At 35.5% G+C, this 12,286-nt stretch overlaps 1 protein-coding gene across 2 annotated transcripts in view; it reads left to right on the forward strand.

Annotated features, from left to right (window-relative positions):
- Window positions 1-12,286, forward strand: part of Fbxo8 (F-box protein 8) — a 35,410-nt gene that overhangs the window by 15,118 nt on the left and 8,006 nt on the right. Inside the window, exon 2 of one of the 2 annotated variants that reach the window (XM_035450746.1) lies at window positions 8,143-8,312. The exons of the other annotated variant lie outside the window; for it this stretch is intronic. The gene's annotated coding sequence lies outside the window, so the exon portion shown is untranslated. The remainder of the gene's footprint in view (window positions 1-8,142; window positions 8,313-12,286) is intronic. 2 annotated transcript variants of the gene reach the window in all.

Genomic DNA, 12,286 nt, shown 5'->3' on the forward strand with positions numbered 1-12,286 from the left:
CTTTCCATTTGCTGTATTTAGTACTGATGCACTTTTATTAGAGATAATCCGAGAAAACATCATTCTAATGTACTGTATCAAGATGTTGAATTTTGATGACTTTAGCTAACAAGATGGCTTAGTAGGTAAAGGAGCTAGCCATGCAAGTCTGGCAGCCTGAATTAAATGCCTAGAACTCATGTAAAGGTGAAAGGAGGAAACACCCTACAAAGTTGCCTTCTAACTGACACACTTGTATCATGGAACAAACACATTCATGTGCACAAATATAGTAACAAATTTTAATTAAAAAAATAATTTCAAGTTACCTAAAACCTCCTTGATTCTGCTTAAAAAACAATGTTTACTTCTTTCATAATATGTAAGAATGACAGAAATGTGAAGAGAAAATTATCCCTCACCTTTTCCTATTCTTATTTTAATGTATTTTGAAAAAATTAAGAGTTTCAGAAATGCTTACACATCTCCTGGACTTGCCTCCAAATCCAAATGGAAATGAAATGACCTTGGAAGTTACTTACTACTTCTGGTGCGTTGTTTTCTATGGAAACATTAACTAGAATTATATAATTTAATATTATTTTAAGGTTTTTTCACTAGTCATAAAGTTACCAAGGACTGTTTAAATTGGGAGCTAGAGAAATGGCTCAACAGTTAAGAATAGCATTGGCTGCTCTTCCACAGGTCTTGTTCAAGTCCCAAAACTACACAGTGGCTCACAACCATCTGTAATGGGATCTGATGCCCTTTTCTGCCATACAGGCATACATGCTAGTAGAGCACTCATATACATAAAATACATATATAAATAAATCTTTTTTAAGAAGCGGGGGAGGGGCTTCTTTAAGTCATGTAGCCAAGTAGTTCCTAAAATGATATTAATTTTGTTATAAATAGGAAAGTGTTTCTCCATTTTTAATTTTAAGCTTAAATCTAAATATTGCTCTTATAACTGTGAATGAAATAACCCAATGACAGCACATTTTTAAATAAATTCATTTTCAGTTACTATGTATACTTTTTGTTAAATTTTTCTTGTACACATATAAAAGTAAATTTCATTGTTAAACAGATACTTTACCATTTAGTCTTATCCTTACCAGTATAACAAATTATATGTTATAAACCTGCTATAATATTGACATTGAGATACCCATTCTCTCTCTTTCTTTTTTTAACCAATGTTTTAAAGAAGTAGTTATAATGCTTTTTATTATTGCAGTAGTTGGTTTGTGTTTTTTATTTGTTTTTTGTTTTTGTTTTGTTTTTTGAGACAGTGGCTTGTCTTGAATTTACTGTGTAGCTCAAGCTGGCCTTGAACTTCTGATCCTCCTGCTTTAGCTTCCTGAGTGCCACCATGCCCCCCAAAAAAACCCCCATGATATTCTTATTGAAAATGGAATAACTTATTAAAAGCTAATGTTTCAACTCTACATTTAGAGCCATTATAATGTAAGAATCCACTTTTAAACTCTAATGAACAATAAGGACTTATCATAAATTACAGTGTATCACTTATCCCTTTATGGTAATTTTCCAATGTCTTTTATCATAGAATATAGTTGCTTTTTACATCTTCTGTGTAAACAGATAACAGTATAACAATATGAGCATGTCACCTTTCAGGTCTTGAACAGTGGCAAATGTGCGTTGTATGGAGATCTCACGATAGTTATTCAGAGACTGGAGTAGTTTCAGAGCCTTTCGCATTTTCGTTATACTTGGGCTTTTACTAGTAGCTGATTAAAACAGCTCATATGTGAGCTTTCTGATGTTTTGCTTGGTCTACTTGCCCAATTGTGTGGTGATTGCTGGAGAAGAACTGAGGGCAACTAGGGTAGTGTGTTGCTCCAGGTGTGTAAGAATCAGGAGAGACAGCTTTTGTATGCCCCCATCTTTATGATACTCAGTTTATGAATTCTCACTGGTCTGTCATGAACTATACTGATGCTGAATCAAAGTATCATCTTGATTTTGTATGACGTGCAAATGTGTAACTTGGGAAGTGTAGGTTGTACAAAGTGAGAAAAGTGAGATATCATTGCTGGTACTGACTATGGTAAGTAGTTGTTTCTTGCTAAATGTCTTGTGATTTTATAATTGATTATGAAGTCATGCTTTCTATGAAAAGAAAGAAAAAAATACTGTGACCTCACACATCAAGATATTGACTAGATAGTTTTACATGTCTAAATTGGAAAAAATTAGAAACAAAAGTATATTTCTATGTTTGCAGCTGTGTACATTATAACAGAGTTCTTGTTAGTAACTTGTAGAACGTTTTGAGGGACTGCAAAAGAAAAGTAATATTCAAGTCCTTTTTTAATGTGATGAGGATTTTAAATTTTTGATTCAAATATTTGCTAAGCAAGGGAATTGAAATTATCAAAATTAGATTTTTTAGATTGTCAGTTTACTTTTCCATCCTAGCTTCCATTGTTATTGAGAGTTGGCTGTATTTCTTTTTTTCACTCACTGGCATGATTTAAAATAGCCTAGAGTGTTCTTGAATAAATTAATTCACTATTCTGAAAGGGCCGAGTGGCACTGCCAGGAGACACAGAGTTGAGCTACTTGGAGTGTCTGTGTTCCAGACTCTAGTCTATGCTTTTGTGAATATCAGTACTTTAGTAGGTATTACCTATAGAAAAATAAAATTCTGTGTTTACTGGGATACACTTTGGTATAAATAGACCACTCCCCAAAAAGGCATTTAAATACTGAAAGCCATTTAATGTGATCAGAAAAACAGGGGAAAACATTTTGATGATTATATTCTAGTTTTCATTATAAATACAAAATCAGTTTGTTACAAAATAACATCTATAGAATCAAAGTCACATACAAGAACGTTAACAGAAAGTTATTCTCATGTAGAACTTGGCAATATATGAGTGTAATTAGCCAGATCATGGGAATGGGTCTTGTACAGATTTCTGAATGCTAGAATCAGAATACTTTTTGGAGATTTATTTTTCCCCCACTCACTGGAGCACTGTCATCAGACATATTTGTCTGGGTTCATCTAAGTGAACAATAAATTATTGTTGATAATATAAGTGGTGTTTTTCATAGCTGCCTGAGATAATGTGATATAATTGTTGAGTATTATATAAAAAAGTGTACTTTTCCATGAATTTTAGTTTTGTACTTAAGATTTTTCATAGCAAACATCATTAAAATATAAAAATAAGAATACTTACAGCCACAGGGAGCAAGATCCTCCAAAGGACACCGTTCATGTCACGGATATGGGTAACCAAACTCCATAGCAACTGCTGGCAGTGGCTCATGGGGTGGGGGAGAACATCTGCACAATTTTGGTACGATTATCTAGCACGCTGTTGTTATCTGCATGACATTGTGATCTCAGCTGTATGTAATGTCTTGATCTTGTGCATGAGCTTGTGTACTGGTGGCAATGACCACATTCTAGTAAAGGAATGTGCTGAGTACTATCTGTTTACATTAAGTTGTTCTTTCCCTGCATGTACAAGTTCACTGTGTCAATTCTATTCTGCTAGGGGTGTTGTGATAAAGTAATTCTACTTACCATCCAGTATTTCTTAGGATCTATCTTGTTGTAGTACATTTTCTGGTCGTAGAGTCTTAAAACTGGCAGTAAACATAGTGCTTTTATTTCTGTATGATTAAATAGTCTTTGTAATGCCATGCAGTCAGATTTTTTAAAGTATGCTTCAGCTATATAAGCATATCTCTCCTATTTTATAGAGAAATACCTAATTGCATACACTTTTATGCATTTTACTAAATAGATCTTGAATAAATAAAATCTATTATGAAAAATATTTTGTTTGATGTACTTTAAATGGAAGTGAATAAATATATATGTATACTTTATTGTTAATACAACATATTCTTTTTGCTGTTAAACCAGAAAATGTATAAATTCTCCCATTATAGGAAAATTTTTAAGAGTGCTTTTTAAAAGGCTCACTTTACCTTTAGAGCCTTTTATGTATAGCATAAAAATGGTTATTATCTACTTCATAGCATACTAATAAGTGGTGAAAATAACTTTCACCCCTAAGGATAGAGAGCCCCAATTGGTTTCATCAGAACATACAGATAAACATTCTCAGTTGCATAGTAAGGAAAGTGTTCTCCAGTCTAGTAAATTTGAATAAGATAGGTTTCTGGTTAGTTGGCTGTTTATGAATGATATAGCTTTGTAAAGTATGCTGCACATTGTGAATATTCAACAGATAAATGTAGTGTCTACCATTATCCAAGTTTATTTGCTACAATAGTATTTGGTTTTGTTAAAGGAACATTCCAAGGGACACACTTAGAAATACATTTATAAATGCAAGAATGGTTGAGATGTCATACTATTCATTTAGAGTTGCCTAATATGACCTCTCTGCTAAAACTCTGTTGATTTATAATCGCTTGTTTTAAAATTTAACCTACAGTCTTTATAATACAGGAATCTATATACCTGTAATTATTTGTTTTCTTTTCCATTGTCTGATAGTACTTCTTATTTAAAAACAACAGTTTTGTTGTGACTTGACAGACTGCAGTAATTTTACGTTTTGTATTTTAGTTTCCTTAACAAATTTACCTAATGTTACAAAAGAAAATGAACTTCTAGAGTAATATTCAATATTACTGTAGACTGATACAAATGTCCCAGTAAAGTAATTTGGTACTAATCAACTATTTGTAACTAAGTCTTTGATATCTCATTCTCTGTATGAGCTCTATAAAATCTGAGAATCTCCTATATTTCCAGTGAAGACTTTACAGGTCATATAGGTGTTTTCTCATTCTGGAAAAATGCACTACCCTTTGAGATTATAACCATAGATCCACAGAGCTAGAATACTTTACTCATTTTTTTTCTACAGAAAATTGTCTCAGTAATAACTATATGTTGTAGAAAGTTGAAAATAAGGAAGAAAGATGAATGCACCTTGAACAATAATCTTTTACAGCTAGAGACAAACTTGAATTTCTAATTCCTGGCTAGGATATAAATTGAAGCTTACCTTGGAATGATTGAGTTGTTGCCACCTGAAAGTGTGTGTCTCAGTCAGTGCCTCATTCTATGAACTGCTGCCTGTAGTGTGTATCCAATAGAATGCTTTGGCTTCAGGGAACAGAGCACTTAAGTTGGCAGTGTCTTAATAATATATATATATATATCTTTAAGGTATCTTGAGGGGGATGTTTCTTAATGATACAGTGATTTCATCTTTGAGAGTTTCTTGACCTTTGACTGGGAGGGCTGCCACATCTCCTAACATCACTTATTTAATCAATCAATCAATCAATCAATCAACCTATCTATCTATAATAGATTCTTCCCTCATCTATTACATGCCAACCACAGTTTCCCCTCCTTCCACTCCACCCATCTCCTCCTCACATCCCCTCTCACCCAGATCCATTTCCTCTCTGTTTCCTGTTCAGAAAAGAGCAGGCTTCCAAGAGACAAAAACCAAACAGGACAAAATAAGATACAATAAGAGAAGACAAAAGCCCTCATAGTGAGGCTAGACAAGGCAACCCAATAGGAGGAAGAGTCCCAAGAACAGGCAAAAGACTCAGAGACATACCCACTTCCACGCTTAGGAATCCCACAAAAACACCAAGCAAACAGCTATAAGATACACAAAGTACCTGGTGCAGGCCCACTCAGAACCCGTGCTTGTAACTTCAGTCTCTGTTAGCCTTGCTTAGTTGATTTAGTCAGCCATGCTCTCCTGGTGTTCTCCATCACCTCTGAGTCATATAATCTTTCCTGTCCTTCTGGTTTCCCCAAGTTCTGAGGGGAGGAACCCAATGGAGACCTCCAATTTAGAGTCTTTCTGCATAATGTCTGACTGTGGATCTCTACCTGCTCCTATTTGCTTCTGGAGGAAGCCTCTCTGATGACACCTGGACAAGACACCAGTTTATGCATATGATTTTTCTTTCTTCTTTTGCTTCTTCTTTCTCCTCCCTCCCTCCCTCCCTCCTTTCCCTCCCTCCCTCCTTTCCCTCCCTCCCTTCCTTCCTTTCTGTGTTTTAGACCAGTTATGTTTGGTTCTACCCTAGATCTTTGGCTATTCAGTCTCCTGTTCCTGGCTATCCAGGAAGTGTAGGCCGTATGTCTGAAGTCAAACCAGACATTGATTGGCCACTCCCACAAGTTCTGTGCCACCATTGCCATAGCACAGCTTGCATGACTTGACATGTTCTAACCCATTAGCAGATTAAAAGTATTAACTTGACCAGGAAAAGCTAGTTGAGTTGTATTTGGGTGCAGGATTCTCTAATTTTCAACTAGCTCCTTTTATTCCAATTAAATTCTCACAAGCAAATATGAAGAGTAATCTGTTGTCTTGCTAATTAGCAATGTTTTAAAATAATGTCCACTGAGGGTTACCTAGCAAACTCTTATAGGTTTGGGTAATAATGATGATAACAATACACACAGACTCTTTGAGCTAACAGCAATAGGGAACTTGATTGCAGTCATTTGAAGAGCTACCTTTGATTTTAAAAGTTATTAGCCTTACAGATGGTATCTCAGACTCAATTCTTTCTTCCCAGTATTCTGTTCTCAATGTGTTGCTAAGAGTCCTCACAACTGGAAGATGGCTGGAGGTGGTCATGTCATTACATGCATAACACAATCAGCGAGTGCATTTGTTAGAACCACATCATATGGATGCCAAGAGAGCCAAGGATAGAAATCCATATGATCATCTTAGAATAATCTGTTTTCAACTCTAAAGGCTATGAGTGTAGCCTGTCATTTAGCTGGCAGATGTGGTCTCTCTAATGAGGAGTCAAAGCCATAGGATTATGTAATAGGCCAACTTTAGATATATATTTTTAACTTATTTTTTACTATCATGTTAGAAACTACAATCCACCTCAGTTATACCTCTGCCCTCCTTTGTCTTTACTGTGCAACAATAACCCTCTGTTCACCCAGTGGTAGGAGGATTTGAAATGGCACGAAAGATGCTACCTGTTCAAATTGTGCTTCAGATGCCAGTATTCCTCCTTTCAGTAAAAGGCCTCTGACTCAGCAGACACGAGAACTAAAGGATTGAGATTCAGACCTTTGTAAGTGGTTGCTCATTAAAGGTGTGTTAGGGTTGCTTTCCCAAAGTCCGAGTCCCTCATTTTCCTGCATCTGCATCCTAGCAGAGTCTAGGCTTACAGGCTTAAACCAACCATGCAATCCTTTCTGTTTCTTTCTCTGTTGCCCCAGAAGTGTTTATGTAGTTTAGTCCTGTTAACTAAAAACATAAGAAGTATACCGAAGGATTTGTAACACAAAGTGAAATTAGTAGACAGTGTGTTGGTGGACAGTACATATGAGCAGGATACTTTCTTCATTTGAATTATGTTTTTGTTATCAACTTAGATAAATATACTTAGAAATCTTATATTATATTAGATATTTTAAATACTTTTCAAAAAATATCTTCTCCATAACTTCTTTTAATATACTTTCTCTGCTAGGTTTTCTCACTTAATATACTATAGTTTCAGATACATGATCACTTTCCAGATTTAATATGGAAGATAGTTAGTTGCCTTTTTTGCCTGTCTTTAGCAATTGATGCTTAAACATGGCTGCTGTTTTGGAAATATAAATGACATCTTCCCCTCTGCTTTTGGATGTCTTCAACTATAAGCTTCCAGCAGCTTAATCATGACTTTCAAAGTATGTGACTAGCATCATTATAACATTAACTTTATTTTCATAAATATTCCACAGTGTATACACTGTGTAAGTATTAGATTATTTAATGTTTTCTTCTCTCACCATAAACTTTTTAGGGATGCCTTCATTAGAATCAGAATCCTAAGGCTGAAACATTCTAGGCCATGGTCATTCCTGTACCACGATCTGCTGCTGCTGCTGCTGATTTGGAGCAGAGCTCTAGCCTCTAAGAAGTAAATGTGTGGCATTTCCATGTATCCTGAGGGAGGGTGGTACTAAGCATCTATACCTTGTAGGAGTCATGTCACTTTGATTTGAAGTAAATAACTTCTGTGCTGATTCCTCCTCCATAGAATAGGTAGTTAGAATACTAGTGGCATTATGATGATTACATGAAATAAAGCAAATTAAATGGTTAGTGCTTCTAACTGCTCACCTGTTATGTCTAGTTATGTGTTCCCCAGATGCAGCTTCAATAACTTATGATTTGAAGAACAGATGCTGCTCTGGACCTTGAAGTTCCTCTCGAACCTTTAGATGCTAGTAAATAATTCTTCACAGCCTGTGAAGTGGTACTTCATAAAGTGTGCATCAGTCAGGTCAAGATCCTCAGACTTTGGTGAGAGTTTTTTGCCTTTAGTGTATGACATGTATACACAAGAACATGTTGTTTTGATGAATGTATTCCTCTACTTCTCTACTCGTAAGGCTTTTAAAAATGTTGATTATTTCCAAAAATGCTTCAGAGCTCCTAAATACATTTCAAATGTCCATGTGTTTAGGGACATTCAAATGTCTAGGGATTATGATGAAACTATAATTTTGTTTTCAGAGTTGGATGTATGTATACACATGGCAAATATTTGTATATGACTTTTATAAAGCAAGAAGTTTAAATCAGCTAATAGTCATGTGCAAACATCACTTTCTCCTTAGTTTGGAATATTACTAATCACACCTTAGCTAATAAAACTTCCTCTCCATACTTTCTTTTCCCAGCCTAGTAAGGTGGAAATAGAAAGGGCTTTTCTCAGAGTTTTACCTCAGCTAAGAGCAGCTGTTTCAGAACAATTTCAGTGATGACTCTACATTTAATTGTTGGTAGTAGTTCATGATTTGAGAAGAACCATCATATCACTCAGTCATTTTAATGATGCACCTTAGTCACAGGCTATTCAGAGGCATTTAGTAACTCACAGATATGCCTCGTTTCTGTTTCAAGCTATTTAAATTAATTAATAGGGATTTTAGTTATTTAAAACTTAAATAATGAAGTTCATATTATTTGTGTAATGTCATTGCTTTCTTTGTTTTGAAAAACAGGCAGAAAAACCTTTCCTGTATCTACTCTACATTTCCCTGCATTTGTATTTGCATTTTCATTTACCTACCTTTTACATGAGACTTTCCGTTGACACATTCTAGCCACAAGGATTTTCAGATACATATGGTCAGTACTCAGCCATTTCTCAGAATCCTTCATTTTTATAAACCACAAAGTCCTTGGAAGCCAAGATCCTGCCAGTTTAAGTAGTATCCATAAAGTGGTTTCTTCTGAATCCCACAGTTGAGCCAGAGTAAGCTGGTTTTTCCACCCTTTGGACAAAATGTGGTGTTAGGATAAGATTTGTTTCAGTTACCACAGTAAGGGGATTAGTCATAGGGCATTGCCACCATCCACAACTGTTGCTTCTCCACAGTATGGACAATGTGTGGCCTCTGCTCTTAGGAAGAAGTGGTGACATCTCCCATTCTTAGTGCACCCTTTCTTCTTAGATCTATGTAGGATAGAACCTTCCAGTAAATAACTTCATTTTGGGTATATCAGTAATAGGAAAGCTTACTACTCTTAAGGGAAAAAAGTCTTTCTTCAGAGGGTTCTGGTCCCTGGTCACTCTTTGTGAGGAAAAGATTTTTGGTAACAGACAGGTGTAAGTGTGTTTGTACATTCCCTGTGTCTGTAACACCACTGAAAAGGCATGGGGAAATACGTTAAAGTGGTGCCTTCTGAGATGGCCCATTTTGGTTGCTCTGGGACAGCGAACACTTGAGTGTGGCCTGCTCAGGGCTGTCTGCAGGTGCTCTCATCTATTACTGTCTGGAAAGTATAACTTTTAAAGCCAATTGTACCTGTTAAGCTTTATATTATCCTTACTATTGTAGCTCATTCAAATTTTCCATTTTGCCATGATTAACATAAGTGAAAATGTATGTGTCAGTTCTCATGAAAGAAAAATTAGAAATCTAGGTGGAACTAATTTGTGTTATAAACATTTTTTTTGCTAAAATCTAAGTATTACTAAAGCCTTCAAAATAATCAACCAATATGGACTTATTTTTACTTTTTGCTTTTTTTTTTTTTTTTTTTTTTTTTTTTGGTTTTTCCATACAGAGTTTCTTTGTGTAACAGCCCTAGCTGTCCTGGAACTCTCTTTGGTACTAAGATTATAGGCTCTGTATGCATCCTTCTTTAAAATCTCAGTCACTTAGATTCTGAGACAGTCTTCTGTCATCTTCCTTACCTCTGACATTTCTTGTTCAAAGTCTTCAATCTTTATCCACTCATTTTGTTTTTCAAAGTCTTCAATCTTTATCCGCTCATTTTGTTTTTAACTCCTATCATGTTTATAGGTTTTATTTTTAATGTACTTTTAGTAACTCTTTGAGGATTTTATGAATGCATGTCATGCATCACACCCCCCTCCTCCTCTAACTTCCCTACATCTTCCTCTATTTCCTCCCAACATTGTGTTCTTTTTCATTTTTACTTATTTTGTTTGTTTATGTGTATTGGTGTTTTGCCTGCATGTATGTTTGTGCATCACATGTGCCGAGAGGCCAGAAGAGACCACTAAATCCCCTGTTCCTGAAGTTAGAGAGTTGTAACCCATCATGTGATTGTTGGGAGTCCAATACCAGTCCACTGGAAGAGCAGCTAGACTTCTTAAAGGCTGTGCTATGTCTCCAGCCTTGTCCTTTTATTTTATGTTTTTAATTTAATTAAAATATAATTTCATCAATAACCCCTTACCTCTCCTATGCCTCCCCTTACTCCCTCTCAGATTCTGGGCTCTTTTCTCTTTCATTACTACTGTTACATATATCTTTATCGCCTCATTTATTTCCACTCTATCTTGTTAGTAGTTAATTGCCTCTTAAATCTTTCTAGTAATCCATCATTATTTCAACCCCTCCCCCCATGTGTGTCCCTCATCCTTTGCCTACCCTCATTCTCTCCCTTTGCCCTCTCTCATCTTGGAATCAAGCCTGGGGTCCTGCATATGCATACAATGAGCAAGTACTGTAGCATTGAGCTCTCCCTAGGTCTTAACAACCTCATTTGTTGGTTTTGAGGCAGATTCTCACATACTCCATATTGGCCTTGAACTCCTAATCTTCCTGTCTCCACTTCCTGAATTCCAGGATTACAAACATGTACTGCCACTCCTAATTTTTGCTTGCTTGTTTGTTTTTATGTGGTACTGGGGATGAAGTCTTATGTATGCTAGACAAGTGCTCTTGAAACCAACTGAGCCATATCTCCAGCCTGTCTCGTGTTTTGCTGTTACTGTTTATAGTCATTTCCCTCTTTATCAAGCCAGAAAAATTGGTTATCTTTCACTTTTCATTACATGGTGGGCTGGTGTCCAGCATATTTATCAAGTACATTCATCTCTTAACTTTGGTATTTTACTCTATTACTTCCTAGTTCTGCCATTTTCTACATGCGCAAACTTGAATATCTGCCATTTTCTACATGCGCAAACTTGAACAACTACGTAATTTATATTCCATTATTTTTTTATACTATAGTCATCTCCACAGGTTACACATTGTAAGATTCCCTGAAACGTCCTGTGTATGGATAGTAGTGAAACTATCTGTGTATGTATACCTTGTTTTTTTCTAGGTATATGTAACTATGATAAACCTTAACTTATCAGTGAGGAATAGTAAGATACAATATTAATAGAAAGCTCATAACAATATATTATAATATTTTTATGTGTTTTTCAATATAATTTATGGAACATCCACCTTTTCTTTTAAAGGATTCACCTTATGGTTTCCCTTTGCTAGCAAAGGGGACTTTTTAAAGTAAAACACAGTTCAGTTGAATACAAGTACTGTAACACAGGACAACCGATCTCATAACCAGCATGGAACTTGTATCATTTACAACAGGGACACAACTCAGGTGAGGTGGGCCTGGGAAGCTTGTGACCTCACACTATTCAATATGATGATTAATTTAAAACTAAAGAAGTTTTAGGAAATATTTCTGGAATTCCATATGTGAGATATATATTTTTAACAAGGTTGGCTGAATAGCAGGTCAGTCAGAAAGCAGAACCACAATAAGAAAGCATTGTTACATTGCAAATTCAAGTTGTAGACCATTGCCTCACTTTGTGATGTAACCTTCAGAGGTTTTCACATAAATGTGGCTAGAACATACAAATGAAAATTAAAGTGTTATAAATTCAAGTTGAGACTTTCCCCCAAAGACTTAATACTTCCCTCTTTCTTGAAAACAGCCCAACTTTGTATAGTATGTTGCTTTTGCACTCATGATACAATATAAACTAAGAT

The sequence above is a fragment of the Cricetulus griseus genome (genome assembly GCF_003668045.3).
Source record: "Cricetulus griseus strain 17A/GY chromosome 1 unlocalized genomic scaffold, alternate assembly CriGri-PICRH-1.0 chr1_0, whole genome shotgun sequence".
NCBI classification, from domain to species: domain Eukaryota; kingdom Metazoa; phylum Chordata; class Mammalia; order Rodentia; family Cricetidae; genus Cricetulus; species Cricetulus griseus.